Consider the following 22194-nt stretch of genomic DNA (forward strand, 5'->3'; position numbering starts at 1 on the left):
GAACACATACAATGATGATCGTGGCTTAAAGTTGGATGACTACACTGGAGATAGCAATCCTGAAGACTTGTTGGAGTGGATTCGACAACTAAAGAAGGTATGTGACTATAGGGGCTTTGATGACAAGAAAAGATTCAAGATTGCCTCCATAAGACTCATGAAATATGCTGGAATTTGGCTTAAAACCTTTAAGGCACAACGTGCCAAGAAAGGTAAAGAAAAGCTATGTAGTGGGCAAAGTTCAAAAGGAAAGCTTAAAGAGAAATTCTTGCCTAGTGATTATGAACAAAAACAGTTCATAAGACTCTCTACTACAAGCCAATACACGCTTAGTGTACATGAGTACACAATGGAATTCGACAAAATAGGGCTTATATGTGACATAGAAGAGAAAGAACAATGGAAGATTGTAAGATACATCAAAGGCTTGAACCGCCACATTGCCAAGAAAGTGGAAGTATCCACTTATCACTCCTTTGAGGATGTGACAAAGTTGGCTAAGAAGTTCGAAGAACATGAGAAGGAAGAGAGGCTTAAGAGTTCTTACACGCCTAAGTATGACTCTAATGCTAAGGCCAAGGCTGCAGCTTCCTATTCAAAGTGGTATGAAGGACCTAAGAACCTCACCCCACCTAGAGAAGACACAAGAGTTGAGAAGCCTAAGGTTGTCGTGCCTAAGGAAAAATTTGAAGAGATGAGAAAGTGCTTCATGTGTCAAGAAAGGGGACACATAGCAAGAAATGGTCCTAATAAAAGAGCCCTCACCATTAGAAAATACCTAGCTTTGCAAGAAGAGGATGATGTCTATGAATTCATCGCTGAAGAAGAGCAACACTTAGGGGAAGAAGAGGAACATGATGCTTTTACTTAGGTTGCTGCAAGGCTAGTAGGGGTCATAATGGGCAACATACATGTCGACCATACACCTAACATGGAGCAAAGGGAGAATCTTTTGCATTCCTAACTTGTACCTGATTTGTTTCCCGACCAAGTCCCACTAAGAATTTATAAGTATTAAGGCAAATATTTATTCAACGGGCAAGCAGCTTTAGCAATGACTTTGGAGACATTTAACAAAATACTTAGAGAAACAAGTATTTTTCCTACATTAAGGATAGGATACAATTCACACAAAAACTAAACCAAATTTTGAGTCTTACACGCAACAAACTAGATCCAAGTTCCCTGAGTCGCACTCGCTTCCACCAATTCACCTCCAAGCAAAAACCATTTGGCCACCATAGAACTACCCCATTTTCAGCTACCTCAATCACACAAAGGTACAACAACAAACCACCCAAGATCGCTTCAAATATAATTTTTTTAAAAAATAACGAGACCAAAATTGACCCCAATGAATATACAATTTAAGTGTGGTAACAAAGCAGACTACTATTAAACATGCTATCTGGGACAAATTAACTTGAGGGATTGTACATTAAAGACTTACTCCGTATAAAAAATAGAAATACAAATAGAACAAATTTCAAATAACACGACTTTAGGTGTGAATAATACGTAGCTAGTCTTTAAAATTCGAAGAAAAACTTACCCAAACCAACTCAGATTCAAGGTTCTAACCAAGTGCATGAAACTCTACCATTAGAAGCACTACAGAGTAAAATAGGCTATAACATACATTATCAAACACTTGCTGGAATGAAATAAAAGCACTCAATAAATTAGCATATACAAGATTCTCAGGACTTAAATTAACACTGCATTTCCTATGTGTCTCATAATTTTAGGCTAGGACTCCCTTACTCTTTAAATTAACAATTCCTAACAACACTTTTACCAATCTTAGCAAGTGAATGCCTTGTTCTTTCACCTTAAATCAACTAGTTCAAAGAATAATTAAGTCCATTTCATCTCTTTTAGGTTCAATTAAGTTTGATTAGAGCTACCAAGTACCATTTTCAATTCAGCAGAAATAATAAAAGTTAAATAAAGCATATCTGTTTCTGTCTAAAAATTAAGGATGCTAACTGCCTTGCTAAGGAAATACCGGGTCAGATCTGAATGTCCTGTGTCAATAGTCCGTACGCCGGAATCCTGCAAAAGGTAAGGTTAGACTGCCCCGAAGGTGGTTCCGGGATCGCCTCTCCGACGCTCAAGTCAGTGATCAAGCTAGAGAGATAAAGTATAGAGAGAGATGCTCTGGTTTGTTAGGTAAGAATTCAATACCTTCTCATTGATGAGGGGGTTGAGTATTTATAGTGCTTAGGAGCTCCCAGCTGTAGGCTAGCTGGAAGGCACTGACAGCTGGAGGAAGCCACCATGGATGGACCCCTGAAGGGCTCAGGAACCTATTGGGCTTTGATTTCCTTTTAGCTGGACAATCCTTAGAAAAGAGCCCAAACAATTAGCCCCACGCCAGGAATAGGGAGTCTCGAGGCCTTGCTGAAGCGTTTCCTATTCGTGGCGGAACCTGGACCATCCTGAGGCAGGACCGACCCGGTCTTGGAGGGGAGGGTGTGCCGACCCGATCTCCTTTGAGGAGAGGGGAGGGTGTGCCGACCCGGTCTCCTTTGAGGAGAGGGGAGGGTGTGCCGACCCGGTATCCTTTGAGGAGAGGGGAGGGACATGCCGACCCGGTCTCCTTTGAGGAAAGGGGGGACACGTCCCGACCCGGTCTCCTTTGAGGAGAGGGGAGGGACATGCCGACCCAGTCTCCTTTGAGGAGAGGAGGGGCACGTGCCGACCCGGTCTCCTTTGAGGAGAGGGGAGGGCATGCCGACCCGGTCTCCTTTGAGGAGAGGGGAGGCACATGCCGACCCGATCTCCTTTGAGGAGAGGGGAGGCACATGTCGACCCGGTCTCCTCTGAGGAGAGGAGAGGCGTACTGACCTAGTCTCCTTTGAGGAGAGGAGAGGGCGTGCCGACCCGGTCTCCCTTTAAGGAGAGGGGAACGGCATGCCGACCCGGTCTCCCTAAAGGAGAGGGGAAGGACATGCCGATCCGGTCTCTTTTGAGGAAAGGGAGAAGTACCGATAACTAATAGACCGAGTTGGAGGGACGCGGCTCGGACGAGGGACAAATGAGCCCCATGCTGGTCCGAGTCGGTCTTGCTCACTTGGGGATTTATTGACATGATCGGTGGACTCAGCCAAGGGGGGCCCCCTTGGACCGACTTGGATAGAAGTGGCTCGGATGAGGGGCCACTAAGCCCCATGCTTGTCCGAGCCGGTGTCATCTCTCGCTAAGTCAATCGGGGACTTAGGAGAGTGACTCAACCAAGGAGGGGAGGCCTCCTTGGGTCGAGTTAGGTGGACGCGGCTCGGATGAGGGACCAATGAGCCCCATGCTTGTCCGAGCCGGTGCCGGCTCTCGCTAAGTCAATCGGGGACTTAGTAAATTGACTCAACCAAAGAGGAGAGCCTCCTTGGGCCGAGTTGGTTGGACGCGGCTCGGATGAGGGACCAATGAGCTTCATGCTTGTCCGAGCCGGTGTCGACTCTCGCTAAGTCAATCGGGGACTTAGGAGATTGACTCAACCAAAGAGGAGAGCCTCCTTGGGCCGAGTTGGTTGGACGCGGCTCGGATGAGGGGCCAATGAGCCCCATGCTTGTCCGAGCCGGTGCCGGCTCTCGCTAAGTTAATCGGGGACTTAGGAGATTGACTCAACCAAAGAGGAGAGCCTCCTTGGGCCGAGTTGGTTGGACACGGCTCGGATGTGGGGCCAATGAGCCCCATGCCTATCCGAGCCGGTACCGAGAATTTTGAACCGTTTGTTAGAGTGACCGAGCTGGTGAACCTAAGCTGGTGGACTTGAGCTGGTGGACTTAATCGTCCCCTTAAACCCGAAATGCCACGTGGCAGTCGTGGATTATTGGGGTGCTAGAAAACATGGTGGCGATTCAACTTCTGGGAATCTCTAGAAGCTTGGCGACCCTTCAACTTCTTTAGGGCGCGTCTTTTGGTTGTTTTGGGCCATCTGAGAGGCCCATTAAGGGGGCTGAAAGGCAGGTCCCGGTCCATTATCGGACGTGGGACACGGAACCCTAGAAACTTGCCAATAAGTAGGGAGAGAGGTTTTGCCACTTTCTCCTCATTTCTCTCTCTTCAAATTTCGAGTTTTCTGCTCTTTCTCTCTCTACTTCAGGCTCTTTCTCTCTCTAAGTCCGGGATTCGTTTCTTCGTCCGACCAGGTACGCCTTTATTTTGATTTTTCACTAAGTCTTCTCCTTTTCCTTTTAATAAAATCGCCCGACCCCCTTTTGTTGATAAATAATGGGGAGCTCGTCCGAGTTGGTGACACCTCCTCCTTCACCTCCTTATAATTTAGCCGAGGAGGTGAGGGGGATGGGAATGGTATTGGTGTCAACTTAAATAAGTTGTCCGGATCTCTCGGCTGTGCCTGAGGCGCTTTCCTTCCCGAGTACTCCTTCGCAAGCCGAGGAGGAGGAGGCCGAGGAGGAGGAGGCCGAGGGTGCCATCCCCCTACCATTGGAGGTGTCCCTGGCCTATCCCTCTTCGAGGAGTTACTTAAACAAATATCTGTCTGATGGTGTACTTAGGGTAACTATGCCGGGAGAAGAAGGCGAGGCGTCCAGATCAGGCCGGTTCGTGTATCCTGAGATAGACCCAAAAGGCGGACCGGGAGCAAAGTTCCCCCTTCCGTCGTTGAAAAAGGCCTTGCTGGAGGACCCCCGAGGTCAAGCGGCCAAATTTCAAATAAAGGACCCCTACTTGCTGGTCCGACCCGATGTCAGCCACACCATCTTGGCTCCTTCTCCCGGGTGCACTGCCTTCTATTACAAGGCTGTGGAGATGGGCTTGAGGTTCCCCTTGACCCAGTTTGAGAAGGATCTGCTGAACGCTTATAATTTATGCCTGGGCCAGTTGTCTCCGAACTCTTGGGGCGGAATCTTGGCCATTCAAGTTATCTGCGAAATAATCGGGGTTAAGCCGACCGTTACTCTCTAGCGTCATATGTACAAGTTATGCGAAATGATGGCCGGGGAGCATGGTCCCGGTTGGTGGTGCTTCCAGGCTCCGCAGGGCTACCGAACCGTTCTTGACCTTCCCTCTTCTCAAAAGGGGTTCCGCAGAGGGTTTGCCTTTGTATTTTATGGGGGAGAGTGGGGTATCCCAACTGTACCCCCATCTGCCAACCCCAATCACTGCCTGAACTTCAAAGTGCCCGAGCTATCGGATAAGGAAGCCGTGGCCGCAATTTATATGCAGTTGGATGCTAAGATAATTGATGGCGGAGAGGTTTTCGTTGCGGGGAATTGGCTCCCGAGCTGCAAAATCTTCAAGGATGATAACTTTTTGGCAGCTTTGGGTCTTAGTCCGGCATTTCCCAAGGGTAATTCGACAAGGGGGGTCCGGTTGACTTGCTTTGTGATTTCCTTGGTTATTTTCTAACTTTCTTTTATGTTTTTGCAGAAGCTTCTCTTGCTTATATCAAAGAAACCGACCAGGAGATGGCCGAACGATTGACTGCTGCTTCCCTGAAGGCCGCTCGGATAAGGGCCGAGATGAAGGCCAACAAGATCAACAAGCCCCCTCAGCCAAAGGTATGAATCTTCTTCATCTGATTTAGTTTTGTTTAAGCTTTATGAACTTATCAGATTTTTAGGATCCATCCAACCCGAAGCCGAAAAAGCACAAGGAGAGGGACGAGGCGAAGGTCGATATGACCGAGAAGGCCTTGGCGAAGGCTCGGGCCGAGAAGGAGGCCTCTGCGAAGAAGGCGAGGAAGGAGCCTTCCATCGAGGTAAATCATCCTCGACCGATGTCAGGGGATGACAACACACATATCTCTGTCTATCCGTCCGACTTTAAGCCGGTCCGGAGCCCGAGCCATGTGCCGGCGTCGTCTAACCCGTCTCCGGCCGAGCAAACGCTGTCCGAGGCGCCGATCCCTTTCACCCAAATGTCCAAATTGGACAAGAAGCAAAGGATCAATGACGCCCTGGAGATCCTGTGCACCCAAGCCGACCGAGATCATATCAAGGCGGTCAATGGGAGAAATGAGTCGAGCGAGCTCTTTCGCTCCTGGATGGACGTAAGTGACTTTATTCACCGTATGCTTTGCTTTTCAACTTCCACATTTTAACTTGCTTTTCTTTTCGCAGTTTTCTATCCGGATGACCAGGGTAACCGAGGACCGGCTTGCAATGGTTCAAGAGGTCCACGGGCTGAAGGAGGGAGCCCGGACGCACTTTGACGAGCTCTATGAGGCCAGGGAGGCCAAACGGCTGGCCGAGATGCGACTGGACGAGGCCAACGAGAAGATCAACAAGGGCGAGGAGGCCTGGAAGAAGAAGCAGGAGGATTGGAAGAGGGAGAGGGCCAACTTGACAATGGCCAAAAACAACATTGAGTCGGGCAAGGCTACGGCCGAATCTGAAGTGGCTCGGATCCAAGGCGACTTGGAGAGAGTCAAGTTCAAGTTGAACACGGCCGAGGCTCAGCTGAAGGAAGCCAAGGCGAAGGCCTCTCGATCTCAGGAGGAATGGTTCACTGAGTGGCATGTCTTCGAGGCTTGTGAGGAGTTTTGCGCCGATGTAGGCCAAGCTTCTCATGCCCCTCAGCGGACTGGAACTCCGTTTGGTCTCGCTATCAGGAGCTCGCTGAGGCCGAGGCGGCCGAGATTCGCGCCAAGATGGCAGAGGAGGCCAGCTCGGACGATGATGATGATAATGAGGATGAAAACGCCGAGGAAGGCGGGAGCACCGAGCAGCCTCCTCCCAAGATCGCGGCCGAGCAGCCTAATGCTGACCCTTCTATCCAACTTCCTTAGGGCCTAGGCTCATCTTCCTTGTTTTCCTAGCCTATTTTGCTAGTGGCCTCTCTAATGATGGAGTGTTTTTGTAATTTTGGCCTTTTGTATTTTCGTCTTTATTCATGTATTTTTGCAAACTCTTGGTTGTGTTTTGCAACTTATCTATGAAATACAACTGTTATTTTGCAATTTCACTTGTCATTTTTGCCATGCAATTTATTATTTTGTTATTTGCAATATCAGAATTTATAATGGACTGGTTAAGTCTTGCTTGCAATATTTTATAATAGACTGGCTAAGTCTTTCATTTCATGGGGCAAAAACCCGACTTGGTACATGGACTGGTTAAGTCCGAGTTGCTACATTGGAATTTAGCTAGTTAAATCCGACTTGGAGGCACCGGTTATACAATATGCCCCTATTGCAAGTAACAAAAATAAATTATACATAGTATCTTTTGAGGTTGTCTAGGTTCCAAGGCCGAGCCAATGGCACTCCTTCGGGAGACTCGAGATGGAATGTCCCTGGTTTGAGGACGTCTGTAACCTTATAGGGGCCATCCCAATTTGCCCCCAACTTCCCTTTAAGATGGGAGAGTCCGGTAGCTTCCACTTTTCGGACGACCCAGTCACCAAGGCAGATCAACCTGGGCTTCACTCGTCTATTGAAATGCCGAGTGATCTTTTGCTTGTACCGGATGGCTTGTAGTAAAGCGTTGCCTCGGGTTTCGGGCAGCAGGTCTAAGTTTGTGGGTTTCTCTTCTTTGTTTTTGTCGAACTCATAGAATGTCATTCGAGGAGAAGGAATGCCCACTTCGACCGGGAGGACAGCTTCGCTACTATATACCAGTCCGAAAGGGGAATGCCCCGTGGCTTCTTTTACGGTTGTCCTGGCCGACCAAAGGACGCCGGGTAGGTCATCTACCCACGCCCCTTTAGCTGCATCAAGGGACTTCTTGATTCCCTTTAGGACAATTTTATTGGCCGACTCGACTTGTCCGTTGGTCTGGGAACGGGAGACGGCGGAAAACCTTGTTTGCCTGCCGTTGTCTGACACTAGAGCTCTTGGAATTCCGAACCTAGTGATGATGTTTCTCCAAATGAACATCTGGACTTGTTTGTTGGTTATTGATGCCAGTGGTTCGGCTTCTGTCCATTTGGTGAGGTAGTCGATGGCCACAGCCAAGAACTTCCTTTGCCCTGATGCCGGGGGGAAAGGTCCGAGCAAGTCCATGCCCCACTTATCGAAGGGCAGTACTGCTTGAATTGTGGTAAGGGGAGTGGCAGGTGCTCTCGGTATGTCCGAGTGGATCTGGCAAGAGGGGCATCGCCGGACTAGATCCGAGGCTTCAGCCTTCAAGGTGAGCCGGTAATACCTTGCTCTTAAGGCCTTTCCGGCTATTGCTCTGCCCCCTTGATGGCTCCCGCAAGCCCCTTGGTGTATTTCCCTAAGGACATAGTTTCCTTCCTCGGGGGTCACACACTTGAGAAGGGGATGAGTGAAGGACTTTTTGTAGAGCTGGCCATCATTCCATGGGAACCAACCTAACTTATGTTTGACCCGGTCGGCTTCTTTAGGGTCGCTGGGCAAGGTTCCGTCTTGCAAGTGCTTCATAATTTCGTCCATCCTGTTCGAGGAACGGTTGAGGACGAGTTTCTCTTTGGCATTTATGCTGGGTTCCTTCAGCACTTCCCAAGTTACGATTCTAGGGGCCGACCCCTCAGCAGAGCTGGCCATTCGAGCCAGGGCGTCGGCCTGTTGATTTTCTGAACGGGGAATGTGAGTAATCCGGAACCCGGACAACCTTCCAATGACAGCTCGAGCTTTGGCCAAGTACATTCTCATGTTATCTTCCTTGGCTTCGTATTCACCTGAAATCTGACCCACAATGAGCTGCGAGTTGGATTTCGCTACGATCGATATTGCTCCGGCCAGGATGCAAAGTTGCAATCCGAGGATAAGGGCTTCATACTCGGCTTCGTTGTTGGATCCGAGAAACTCGAACTTAACAGCGTACTCAACTTTATCCCCGACCGGGGGCTTGATGACCAGACCGGCTCCACAACCATTTTTTGTGGAGGACCCATCGACCAGTAATTCCCATTCCTCTTGTGAGCCGACCGAAGGTCTGGTTGCACATTCGGTGATGAAATCAGCAAGGGCTTGAGCTTTGATTGCCCTTCGTGGTTCAAATTCTAGCCCGAAGTCCGCTAGCTGATCCGCCAATCAGTCATTCGACTTGAATGGTTTCTGCTCTCAATGATCTTTCGAAGCGGCTGTCCGGTTAGGACTTTGATGGGGTGCGCTTGAAAGTAGGGCTTGAGCTTCCGACTTGCCATTACTAAGGCAAAGACCATCTTCTCGACATCACTATACTTCGCTTCAGCCCCTCTATAGGCGTGGCTGATGAAGTAGACTGGATGTTGCTTTCCTTCTCGCTCGGCTACAAGGACTTTGCTAAGAGCGTAGTACGAGACAGCCAAGTATATGAATAAGGGCTCCCCCGGCAAGGGGGAGATGAGTTTAGGCAAGGTTGCCAAGTGATTTTTGAGGGAGGTGAAGGCTTGTTCGGCTTCGTCATCCCAAGTGAATTCTTTTCGCTTCAAGGCTTTGAAGAATGACAAGCTTTTATCGGCTGACCTAGAGAGAAAATGTCCGAGTGCAGCTAGGCAGCCGGTTAGGCGTTGTACCTCTCTCACATTCCGAGGGGACTTCATCTCTAGGATTGCTTTAATCTTGTCCGGGTTGGCCTCGATTCCTCTTTCATTTACTAGGAATCCGAGACACTTTCCGCCTTTGACTCCGAAGACGCATTCTTTTGGATTAAGCATCATTCGATACTTTCTCAGGGTAGTCAGCGTTTCTCTCAGATCTGCTGGATGATCCGACTGGGCCTTGCTTTTGACTATCATATCATCAACATATACTTCGATGTTCCGACCCAATTGGTCTTGTAAAATTTTGTTGACAGTTCATTGATATGTAGCTCCCGTGTTTATGAGACTGAACGACATCATTTTATAGCAATAGACCCCCTGAGGAGTGATGAATGCCATGTGAACCCTGTCCTTCTCGGCCATGGGAATTTGGTGATAGCCAGCATTCGCGTCCATGAAGCTGAGAAGGGCGTGCCCTGCTATCGAATCAACCAGCCTGTCGATTTTTGGCAAAGGGTGATTGTCTTTTGGGCAGGCTTTGTTTAAGTCTGTGAAATCCACACACATCCGCTATGCCCCACTCGGCTTTTTAACCAACATCACGTTGGCCAACCACTATGAGTACTGACAATCTTGAATGAAGCTAGCTTCCAGCAGCTTCTTGACCTCCGCGGCCGCAGCAGCGTTTCTTTCAGGTCCTTGATGCCTGAGTTTTTGCTTAATTAGCCTGAACCCCTCTTTGATGTTGAGCTCATGGCACATGATTTTTGGGTCGAGGCCGGGCATTTCTGTGGCCTCGTAGGCGAAAACGTCCTGGTACTCTGCGAGCACATGGATGATATCTTACCTTGTTTGAGGGTTCATGGCTTTGCCTACCCTTACGGTCCGACTGGGGTCCTGCCCGATCGTGACCTCTTCGTCATCCTCGGCTGGCTGAGGGCGTTCGTATTGTTTGGGGTTGTCAGTTATATATACCCTCTTCATACTTTCGCTTTTTCGAGTCCCTTTGGACGTCGTTATTCGAGTCCTTTTGGACGTCGTTATTCTTGAGGCTATTCACATAGCACTCTCTTGCTATTTGCTGGTCGCCTTGAATCTTTCCCACCTTTCCGTCATCGGTTTCGAACTGCATGAGGAGCTGATAGGTGGATACGGCAGCCTTAGCCTTGTTCAACGTGGGTCTCCCCATTATTATGTTATACGACAAAGGGATGTCTACCACCAAGAAGTCGATTGGCAGGCTTCTCCCCTTACCTTTTTCACCCATCCGAGTGGGTAGCTTTATTGACCCGACCGGGTGGACAGAGTTTCCCCCGAAGCCTATGAGCGGCTGATTCAGGGGGGGTAACATCCCGCTCGGTGTACCTCAGCTTCTTGAGGCAATCAAGGGTGATGATGTCGGCGGATGACCCGCGATCTACCAAAACTCTCTTTACCCGAGTATTTGCCACTTTGAGTTCGATGACCAGAGGGTCGTCATGTGGAGTATGCAACGTCCGACTGGGTTCCCCAAAGGTCATGATCGGGCAGCTGGGTCGGGGTAGCTGGACATCGAGCACCTGATGCTTGAGGTTTTGGAGGTGGGCTTTGCGTGCTCGGCCGGTCAGGCCTCCCGACGCGAATCCTCCTGCAATGACACCGATGAACCCTTCAGTGTCTCCGCTGTTCGACTGACCCACCTTTTGCTTCCCCTTTTCCTCGCTCGAGTGCTTTAAGTAGTGGTTGAGCCTCTTCTGGTCGGCTAAAACGTCCAAGGATTTTTTGAGCTCCCTGCAGTCTTTGGTGGTGTGCCAACATTCTTTGTGGTAATCGCACCATAAGCTCTTGTCCCTTCGAGAGGATGATGTCCGAATGGGTGCTGGCTTAGGAAGCCAATTTTTGTTCCTGATGTCGAAGTAGATTTCTTTTCGATTCTTGTTGAACCGAGGATCATTGTCATTGTCGGTAAGCCGATCCCCTCGGCCTCCCGTTCTCCGATATTTAGGCTGATCCCTGTGGTTCCCCTCGTCTTTCCTTTTCTTGCCCCCTTTGTCTGAATGACGACAGATATCCGTTGCTTGGATGAATCTCTGGGCCCTAGACATGGCCTCCGAGAAGGTTTTTACTTCATTCTCAGCCAAAGACCACCTGAGCCGACCCAGTTGGAGACCGGACATGAGGGCGGCAAAAGCAACCGCGTCTTGTAAGTCGGTGATTTTAAGGGACTCCTCATTGAACCTCTTAATGTAGTCCGCCAGGGGCTCATTCTTGTCCTTCTTCACCCCCATGAGGTGGAGGCTGGTCTTCCTTTGCCTCTTTCCAGCTATGAACTGGTGAATGAAGAGGTGTTCAAGTATGGCAAAGTCCGTGATGACCCCGGCTGGGAGCTCTTGGAACCAGTTGAGGGCAAGACCTTTGAAGGTGGTGGGAAAGAAGCGACACCAGGTGGCCTCACAACTAGTCTGAACGCTCATCTGAGCCTTGTAGCTGGCCATATGATCATCAGGGTCGGTTAGGCCCGCGAATGGTTCGATCAGCGGAGTTTTGATTTTTCCCGGAGTTAGGGTCCCTCGGATAACCTGACGGAAAAGGATCAGGAATTTGAGCCCTCCACAGGCTAGTTTAGGCGGCTGAGAATGGGCCGAATCACCATGCCCTTCTCGGTGATGTGCCTTTTTGTTGAGGAAATCCCGGGCATCATATCCTTGGCTGAGGCGCTTTTTGTTAAGGAATTGTCTTGCGTCCTCGGGCTTCCGACCCCCGCCCCCTCTTGGGGATTTGGATACGTGGGTCTCTGCATGCTGACGAGCCGACCCCTGACGAGCCGACTTGTCTTTGTCCCGATGGCTCGGTTCCCTCGCATCGGACCGCGACCGGCTAGGTTGCTGATCCCGATTAGAACGAGAGTGGACGTCCCTCTGGTCCCTTTGGGAGCGAGCTACAGTGCGCTCTCTGGGCTCAGGTTGATTGAGCGGGATGAGCTTGTGCTGCCTCTGCTGAAGCATAGCCATCATGTCCATCATACCTTTTTGAAAGGTTTCTTGGAGCTGGGCAGTAATAAGAGCAATGTCGGTCGTGAAGAGCGGTTGGGGGTCGACATTCTGTATCTGCTGAGAGGCTGACCGGGGGTCTAAAATTTGAACGGTGGGTGACCGCCGACCCGGTGAGGGGACCTGCTCAGCCTCCCTATTATGTGGGGATGAGTGGCCTCTCTCAGGCCGAGGAATTTGGTCGAAGACTGGCTTGCCACAGGTGCCTTTGGTTGGTGCCATTGTTGATTGGCGTTCAAAGGTTGATGACCGAAGCTGAGTAGCTGCTGAGGTAAGTCTCAATAAGTGGTGGCATAGTAACTTTTCGTACTATCCCCACAGACGGCGCCAAACTGTTTCTGTCTCGAAATTAAGGATGCTAACTGCCTTGCTAAGGAAATACCGGGTCAGATCTGAATGTCCTGTGTCAATAGTCCGTACTGTTTCCGTCTAGAAATTAAGGATGTTAACTGCCTTGCTAAGGAAATACCGGGTCAGATATGAATGTCTTGTGTCAATAGTCCGTACGCCGGAATCCTGCAAAAGGTAAGGTTAGACTGCTCCGGAGGTGGTTCCGGGATCGCCTCTCCGACGCTCAAGTCAGTGATCAAGCTAGAGAGATAAAGTCTAGAGAGAGATGCTCTGGTTTGTTAGGTAAGAATTCAATAGCTTCTCATTGATGAGGGGTTTGAGTATTTATAGTGCTTAGGAGCTCCCAGCTGTAGGCTAGCTGGAAGGCACTGACAGCTGGAGGAAGCCACCATGGATGGGCCCCTGAAGGGCTCAGGAACCTATTGGGCTTTGATTTCCTTTTAGCTGGACAATCCTTAGAAAAGAGCCCAAACAATACCTCTATTATATTACTTCAACAACAATATTCAGAACAAATCTACATGTAACAAATCAATGCTATTAAAGGCAGTATATAGTGTAGTGATAGCAAATTACAATAAACTCGAATCAAATAAAAGCAGCAGACAACAGTAAATATAAGCCAAACAACAACGACAATTCGATTTGCATAAGAAACAAGAGTAAAGACGAAATATAAACAGCACAACAATCAAGCAATTAAGCACGAAAACGAAGCTCTAAATTCAATTATAGAAAATGAATGATGATAAAAGCAATTAAAAAGGAAAAAGGAAAAATACCTAATTTTGTTCTAATTCACGCCCTTAAACCTCAAAAACAAAAAAAACCCCCAAAATTGGTTTTGATTTTTGATAATGGCAACCTCTGAAAATTCCCTGATGATTTGAGTTATTAGAACTTTAACCGTGAAGCAGAAATGTTGGGTAGGCGGTTGCAATAGCGAGGTGGGCCAGCAGCAGCAACAAAGTGTCAGGCAATAACAGCTGCGACCCGTCAAGTGGTGTCATCGTCGACATTTTCAGAAATTGTTGGCTTGAGAAAAAGAGGAAGGTCGGTGGTGACAAGTGAGGAGGAGAGAGGAGGATTGGTGGTGGTGGAAAGCGAAGGGTTTTGTTTTTCTTGTTTTGAAATGTCGGGTAATAAGGCTGCATGAAGATATTTGGGCGTAGATTATTGAGTCCCTTGTATATCTCAAAAAAAGATGATTAAGTCTCTTGAAACTTTTATACTTTTTTTTTCTAAGGGATACTACCTCCGTTTCCTAAAGATCTTCCTTGTTACTATTCCTACAGATACCAAGGAGGATCCATTTGGGTGGGGTATGGGGTGGGTAAAGTAGGAGAGAGAAATGGGTTAAGATAAATAAACAAATAAAAAGTGGTTGAAGTAGGAGAGAGAAAGAGAGTAAAATTGAATTATTAATGTAATGGTGGACCATATATGATAGGGACATGAGAGGGTAAAAATGGATTTTTTTTCCAAATAAGGAATAAAGTAAAAGAGGGAAGATCTTTTATAAAACACTTAAACGGAAAAAAGGAAGATCTTTAGGAAACGGATGGAGTATTTGGTAGGAAATTTTTGAATATTCTCCTATCCCAAAATAAAATAAATAAATAAGTAAAATTGATTGCCCCTATCCCAAAAAATTTAGATACACTAACAAAATTTCAAAAAATTTAATTGCCCTATTCCACACATTTATTTACCCAACCATGCAAAATAATGCTTGAGAATTAGTAAGAATTATTAGAATATTTCAATCCTAATATATTACAGCAAAATTGATTTATTCTATTAGTGAAATAAAATAATTTGAATATAATGAATTATAGAACATCTCACCTAAGAAGTCATAAACTGAAAAAACAACAAAATCAAAACTAGGGTTTCAACGAGAAACACGAATTCTAACCATAACACCGAAATCTTTAAGAGCGGTTCGTGGGAAGATTAACATCTTTATTGATGTTAGTAGCAACAAGCTTAAATAGGAATAATTAGGAATTTTGAATTGGCGATAGCAAAAATAAAGTAGAGATAATGCAAAGAAATTAAAATAACCAGTTATCTAAACATTATTACTAACGATATGTATACACACACACACACATACAAACAATTAAGCATCTTAATGATATTAATAAAGACAGATATAAGTGTAACCTTAAAGTTTTTCACATTAAACTGGTGTCTTATAATCAAGCTTAATTTAATTGATAATTAAAATTATCTTTAGATGCAATTACTTTCTACATGATGTTAAAAAAAAAAAGTTAGTTATGCTGCAACCACAATTCAAGTGACACTAACAAATATCTTTAGATACAACAATAATCTATGTGATGCTGAAAAAAATGGCTATGGAGACAACTAAATTTATTTGACGCTAAATACATGGCTTTAGAGACAACTAACTACCAGTTAATGCTAAATAATGGGGCTTTAGAGACAACTAAATTCATGTGACACTAAATACATGGCATTAGAGACAACCAACTACAGTTGATGCTAAAAAAATGGCATTAGAGACAACTAACTTTATGTGAAGCTGCAAATACGGATTTAGAGACAACTAATATTCATGTAATGCTAAAAAAATGGTTTTAGAGGCAACCAACATTCATCTGATGCTGAAATGTATCTTTAGAGGCACTAAAATATACTTGACACTAAATACAATATAATTTAGAGGCAACCGTGTTTATTTGATGCTAAAAGGGGGTTTTAGAGGAAAGTCGGTCAAATGATGTGCCTCTATAGCCAAATTTTATTATAGTGATGAGTGTGTGCCATCTTCTGCTTGGAAGACCATGATAATTTGATAGAAAGGTCATCTATGAGTGGGAATCTAATGTGTGCTCTATGTTGGTTGCCCAACTAAGAGGGTGTGATTGCATCCCTTAGATCCTCATTCAGTGTTGCCAAAGCAACCACCTAAGACACCAAGTTACTTTCTAACTTCAAAGGAGTTTGAATAAGAAGTGGAGGAAGAAGGTTGTGCTTATGATTGTAAGACATGGTGCCACAAGTGTCATGACTTATAGCAATGAGGAGCTCTAAGCCTTAATGAAGGAGTTTGAAGATGTCTTTCTAGAGGAATTACCACAAGGACTACCACCCTAAGGCATAGATATTGTTATTGATCTTGTACCTGGCGCCCCTTTGCCTAACAATCCTGCTTATAGATGTGATCAAGTGGCATATAGGGAATTGCAACGCCAAATTGATGACCTAATTGAGAAGGGCTATGTAAGGGAGAGCTTGAGTCCATGTGTTGTGCCAGCTTTACTAGTTCCTAAGAAAGATGGTACATGGAGGATGTGCATAGATAGTAGAGCAGTGAACAACATTACAGTCAAGTATAGGTTTCCTATGCCTAGATTGGAGGATACGTTAGATGAGTTACATGGTGAATAAGTCTTTTCTAAGATTGATCTTCGGAGTGGCTACCACCGAATAAGGATTAGAGACGTCGACGGTGATGAGCGGAAGATAGCATTCAAGACCAAGCAAGGATTGTATGAGTGGATGGTGATGCTATTTGGCTTATGCAATGCGCCAAGTTCCTTTATGAGGTTGATGAATGAGGTACTTCGTCCTTTCCTTAACAAGTTTGTGGTTGTTTACTTATATAATATACTTATCAATAGCCAAAATGTGGAGGAACACTTGTTACACTTGCATAGCTTAATCATGAAGCTTAGAGAGAAACAACACTATGGTAAGATGGAGAAGTGTGAGTTTCTAGTACCTAGAGTGGCGTTTTTGTGGTATATTGTACTGTGTCACAAGAAGGAGTTCATGTTGATCCTGAGAAGGTAAAGGCTATTTCTTCTTGGCTAGCACTTAAGAATGTCTATAAGTGTATAAGCTTTCATGGACTAGCATGATTTTATAGAAGGTTTATTCGAAACTTCTCTTTTATCATGGTACCTATCACAAAGCTATTGAAGAAAGGGTAGTTTAGTTGGACTTCCTCAGCACAGCAAGCTTTCCAAGATGTCAAAGGTAAGCTATGTTATGCTCCTGTTTTAGCACGTCCATATTTCCACAAGTTGTTTGAGGTGGAGTGTGATGCAAGTGTTGTTGGGATTGGTGTTGTTCTCTTACAAGAGAAGCATCCAATTTCATATTTTAGTGAGAAATTGAGTGGTGCTAAGCACAATTACTCTAACTATGATCGAGAATTCTATGTTATTGTACATGCCTTGGATCATTGGCCACACTATTTGAGACTAAAGCCTTTCATACTTCATTCTGATCATGAAGCTTTGAAGTATATCCATGGACAAGCTCAATCATAGGACGAAAATATAAGAAGTAAAAAATATTGATAAATATTAGCTTAACTTAATTCGACTTAGATATAGATACACCACTTAGTGGAAATAAGGATCCTAAGATCACTACTTAACTCAAGCTAGAATAGTTAAGTTAGCAAAGGCACTTAGATTAATGAAAATATTAATCAAAGCAAAGTAATAACTCACTTTTTGTTCATAAGCTCGTATATCCATTTCATTGCATTTTCTCGACTATTTATACAAGTTATGTCTTAATTGAATGAAAAGAACAACTAAGCAACTACCACTAATCCACTAAATAAATACATTGAGATCATGTCTTAAGTGATTCAAACACCACTTTGGACGTGCAATATGGAGCTTAGTACGTGAATATTGTTGTTGCCACTCTTCCCATTAACTTCTCCATGATCTACTCAACATCCCATGAAAATAAGAGTTTGTTGTGGCTTCTTATTGGAATGGTGCCTAAGTTGTGCTTCATTGAAAGTGCACGACACTTGTGTAGGAATGAAGGCAACAATTGAGCAGTGAAGAGGCTAATGAGCACACCACCTTTGTAGGACTTCCATAACTAACTTCAAACGTCCAAGTTCATAGCACAAATTGTCTAGGTTCATGCTAACAAACATCGCTGATTTTCTTGAATTTAGGCGCTTCTTGCTTCACGTTCTCTTCTCATGGTAGTATAATTAGGCTAAGTCTACGGACTAGAAGTACTACTCAATACTTAGTTTACTACATAGTCATTTCAGACTTTAGGGAAAACAAACAACAACTCTAACTACTTTAACTAGTCGAACAAACATCAACTAATTAAAGCTTACATGATTCTCCTAATGACTTTAACAAAGCAATAAAGATAGTAGTTAATTTAGCTGATCAATCATAGATGATTAATACTAAGCTAACCAATGACTCACTAATAAAAGTGTCACATGAAATGAAGGAATTAAGAACATCTCTTAAGGTAGTAGTTATCATATGCATGAGTGGACGAGCAATGGATGGACCTCCATCATCCTCCCCTTCGTTGGAAGCGCTTGACCTCAAGCTAGGTAATTCTTCATATTCATCATCAAATAGACTTAAGTCAGCAACATTGAAGGTAGCAGACACACCATGGTCTCCTGGTAGCTCGATTTTGTATGCATTGTTATTTACCTTCTCAACCATCTTGAATGGGCCATCTGATCTAGGGCTAAGCTTCGAGTTCCTCTTAAAACCATATTTTCTTGTCCAATCTTTCTTTCACCCTCTCGTTTGCTTTGGCTATCTTGTCTCTCACATACTCATGTAACTTTTGGATCTCTTTCGCTCGTGTTTCAGCTTCATGGCTATATTTTGTCGGAGTGGGAAAAGGGGCTAAGTCTAAAGGGGTGCAAGGGTTTTGACCATAGACCACAAAGAATGGACTAAAACTAGTAGTCTTGCTAGGAACTCGATTGTAGGCGAACTCAACATGAGGTAAAATTTCCCCCAAATGTTTAGGGCTTTTTATGGCTAAGGCTCGAATTAGGGTTCCTAAGGTTCTATTAGTGACTTCAGTTTGGCCGTTTGTTTGGGGATGGCTAGAGGTACTTCATTTGAGCTTAGTCCACATCTTCTTCCATAGTGTAAGCCAAAAGTGACTTAAAAACTTGGAATCACGATGACTCACCATTGATTTATGAACTCCATGCAAACGAACAATGTCCTTGAAATACAAGTTAGAAATAAACACGGCATCATTAGTAGTACGACAAGCCACAAAGTGTGCCATCTTAGAAAACCTACAACCACCACCATAATAGAATCTTTTTGGCGTTGGGTTCCAGGTAATCCAGTAATGAAATCCAAGCTTATGTTCTCCCATGGTGCTTGTGGAATAGGCAAAGGCATGAACAATCCTTGAGGAAGCAAATGTCCCTTAGCCTTTTGACAGATTAAGCACCTTTTGATGAGGAACTCGACATCTCTTGCCAATCTAGGCCAAAAGAAGTACTCACATACTAGCATGGTTGTTTTCTCAATACCAAAGTGACCAGCAAGGCCACCTTCATGGAGCTCCTTGATCAAAGACTCTCGAACACTGTCCCTAGGAATACATAATCGATTTCCTTTGAGTAGGTAGTAATCTCCTTGAGCATGGTTATGACACTTCTCAAACAAGACAAAAAAATCCTTGTCTTCCTTATAACAATCTTTAAATAATTCGAGCCCCATCACCTTTGGACTCAAAGTTGTAAGCAATAGGTATCTCCTTGACAATGCATCTGCACCCTTGTTCATCTTTCCAGCCTTATGCTTAATGGTAAAATGGAAAGTTTGGAGATGTTCAACCCATTTAGCATGCCTAGGTTGTAGCTTTTGTTGGCTTTGAAGGTACTTAAGAGCTTCATGATCGGAATGTAGGATGAATTATTTTTGCAATGAGATAGTGCCTCTAATGATCTAGGGCTCTAACCAAGGCATAGAATCTCTTATCATACGTGGAGTACTTTCGTTTTGCTTCATTCAATTTGTCACTAAATTAAGCCAGAGGCCTACCATTTTGTGATAATACAGCTCCACTTCCCACGCCAGAAGCATCACATTCAACTTTAAAAACCTCATTGAAGTTAGGCAAAGCTAGAATAGGAGCACTAGTTAGTTGAGCTTTTACCTCTTCGAATGCCTTATAAGCTTAATGGTTCCATTCAAACTTTTTTCAGTTTTGTAATCTCAGTTATAGGTGTCATAATGGCACTGAAATTTCGAAAAAACCTTCTATAGAAGGAGGCTAACCCATGGAAGCTTCGAACTTGTTGCATAAATGTAGGAGTCGGCCACTCCTTGATTGCTTGAACTTCTTTTCATCAGCTTTGATCTTTCACTAGATACAATAAAGCCAAGAAAAACAACTTGACTAGAGAAGAAATGACACTTTTCTAAGTTTCCATACAAACATTCGGATCTCAAGGCTCTAAGCACTTGTTCTAAGTGTTTTACATGCTCAATCTCATTAACACTATACAGCAATATATCATCAAAATGAACTACTACAAAATGGCCAAGAAATGGCTTGTGGTATAGTTAAGTTTTAGTTTGTTATTTATCTTTATCCTTTAAGATAAAGATAGATAAGTTAGTTAGTTATTTATGTTTATCCTTTAAACTTTACTAGTTTTGATAGGTTTATGATTCTTGTACTATAAATCAAGAATTTCGGCCATATCTATCGAGTAGAGAATATTTTAGAGTTAATTCTTGTGAGTTAAAGATTTATGAGAGAATCCAAAAACCCTATTTGAACTTTGAGATGAAATACGCCTAAGTTCTTCATATCCTGGTTACTAGTTACTACTTTTGTTACTATTTCATTACAGAATCAATCAAGAAATCATAAAGAAGCATTCAATCAAGAAACCTCTTCGAATGCCTTATGAGCTTCATGGTTCCATTCAAACTTTTTTCAGTTTTGTAATCTCAGTTATAGGTGTCATAATGGCACTGAAATTTCGAACAAACCTTCTATAGAAGGAGGCTAACCCATGGAAGCTTCGAACTTGTTGCATAAATGTAGGAGTCGGCCACTCCTTGATTGCTTGAACTTCTTTTCATCAGCTTTGATCTTTCACTAGATACAATAAAGCCAAGAAAAACAACTTGACTAGAGAAGAAATGACACTTTTCTAAGTTTCCATACAAACATTCGGATCTCAAGGCTCTAAGCACTTGTTCTAAGTGTTTTACATGCTTAATCTCATTAACACTATACAGCAATATATCATCAAAATAAACTACTACAAAATGGCCAAGAAATGACTTGTGGTATAGATAAGTTTTAGTTTGTTATTTATCTTTATCCTTTAAGATAAAGATAGATAAGTTAGTTAGCTATTTATGTTTATCCTTTAAACTTTACTAGTTTTAATAGGTTTATGATTCTTGTACTATAAATCAAGAATTTCGGCCATATCTATCGAGTAGAGAATATTTTAGAGTTAATTCTTGTGAGTTAAAGATTTAGGAGAGAATCCAAAAACCCTAATTGAACTTTGAGATGAAATACGCCTAAGTTCTTCATATCCTGGTTACTAGTTACTACTTTTGTTACTATTTCATTAAAGAATCAATCAAGAAACCATAAAGAAGCATTCTTTAAATCAAGATTCATTAAAGATTCAGTAAAGATCCAATCTTTCATTGCGAAAAGCTACTAAATTACATCAAAGAGCCAAAATTAAGTGATTCTTACTTAAAGAAACACATCAAGTCACCACTTGTTGTGTTTCTTTAAGCAAGAAACACTTAATTTGGGCTCTTTTATGTAGTTTAGTGGCTTTTCTCTATGAAAGATTGGATATTTATTTAATCTTTAATGAATCTTCATTTAAAGAATGGTTCATTCTTGATGTGTTTCTTTAAGCAATAATCACTTAATTTGGGCTCTTTGATGTAGTTTAGTGGCTTTTCTCTATGAAAGATTGGATCTTTATTGAATAATCTTTAATGAATCTTGATTTAAAGAATGGTTCTTTATGGTTTCTTCATAGATTCTTTAATGAAATACTAACAAAAGTAGTAACTAGTAACCAGGATATGAAGAACTTAGGCATATTTCGTCTCAAAGTTCAACTAGGGTTTTTGGACTCTCTCCTAAATCTTTAAGTTACAAAAATTAACTCAAAAATATTCGCTACTCTATTGATATGGCCAAAATTCTTGATTTATAAAACAAGAATCCTAAACCTATTAAAACTAGTAAAGCTTAAAGGATAAACATAAACAACTAACTTATCTATCTTTATCTTAAAGGATAAAAATAAATAACAAACTAAAACTTATCTATACCACATGCCTATCCTAATATAACTAACAAAATAAAACTCCTAATTACACTAAATGACAAGGAATTAGAGTCCTAAGTATAATATGATTCCTTTATCACTTAAATACATAAAGTAAAGCAATTAAAAATAATTAAACTACATAGTCTCCTAACAGAACTAGGATACTACATAGATGTCCTAACAGATTTAGGACTCTTCACCTTAGCTACGCATCATACTCCCCCTCTAGAAAAAAACTTGACCACATGTTTGAGTCCTCGAAGCATGGTACTAAGTCACATGAAAGAAATGTTGCAC

This window comes from Beta vulgaris, chromosome 2 (genome assembly GCF_026745355.1).
Source record: "Beta vulgaris subsp. vulgaris cultivar EL10 chromosome 2, EL10.2, whole genome shotgun sequence".
Lineage (NCBI taxonomy): Eukaryota > Viridiplantae > Streptophyta > Magnoliopsida > Caryophyllales > Amaranthaceae > Beta > Beta vulgaris.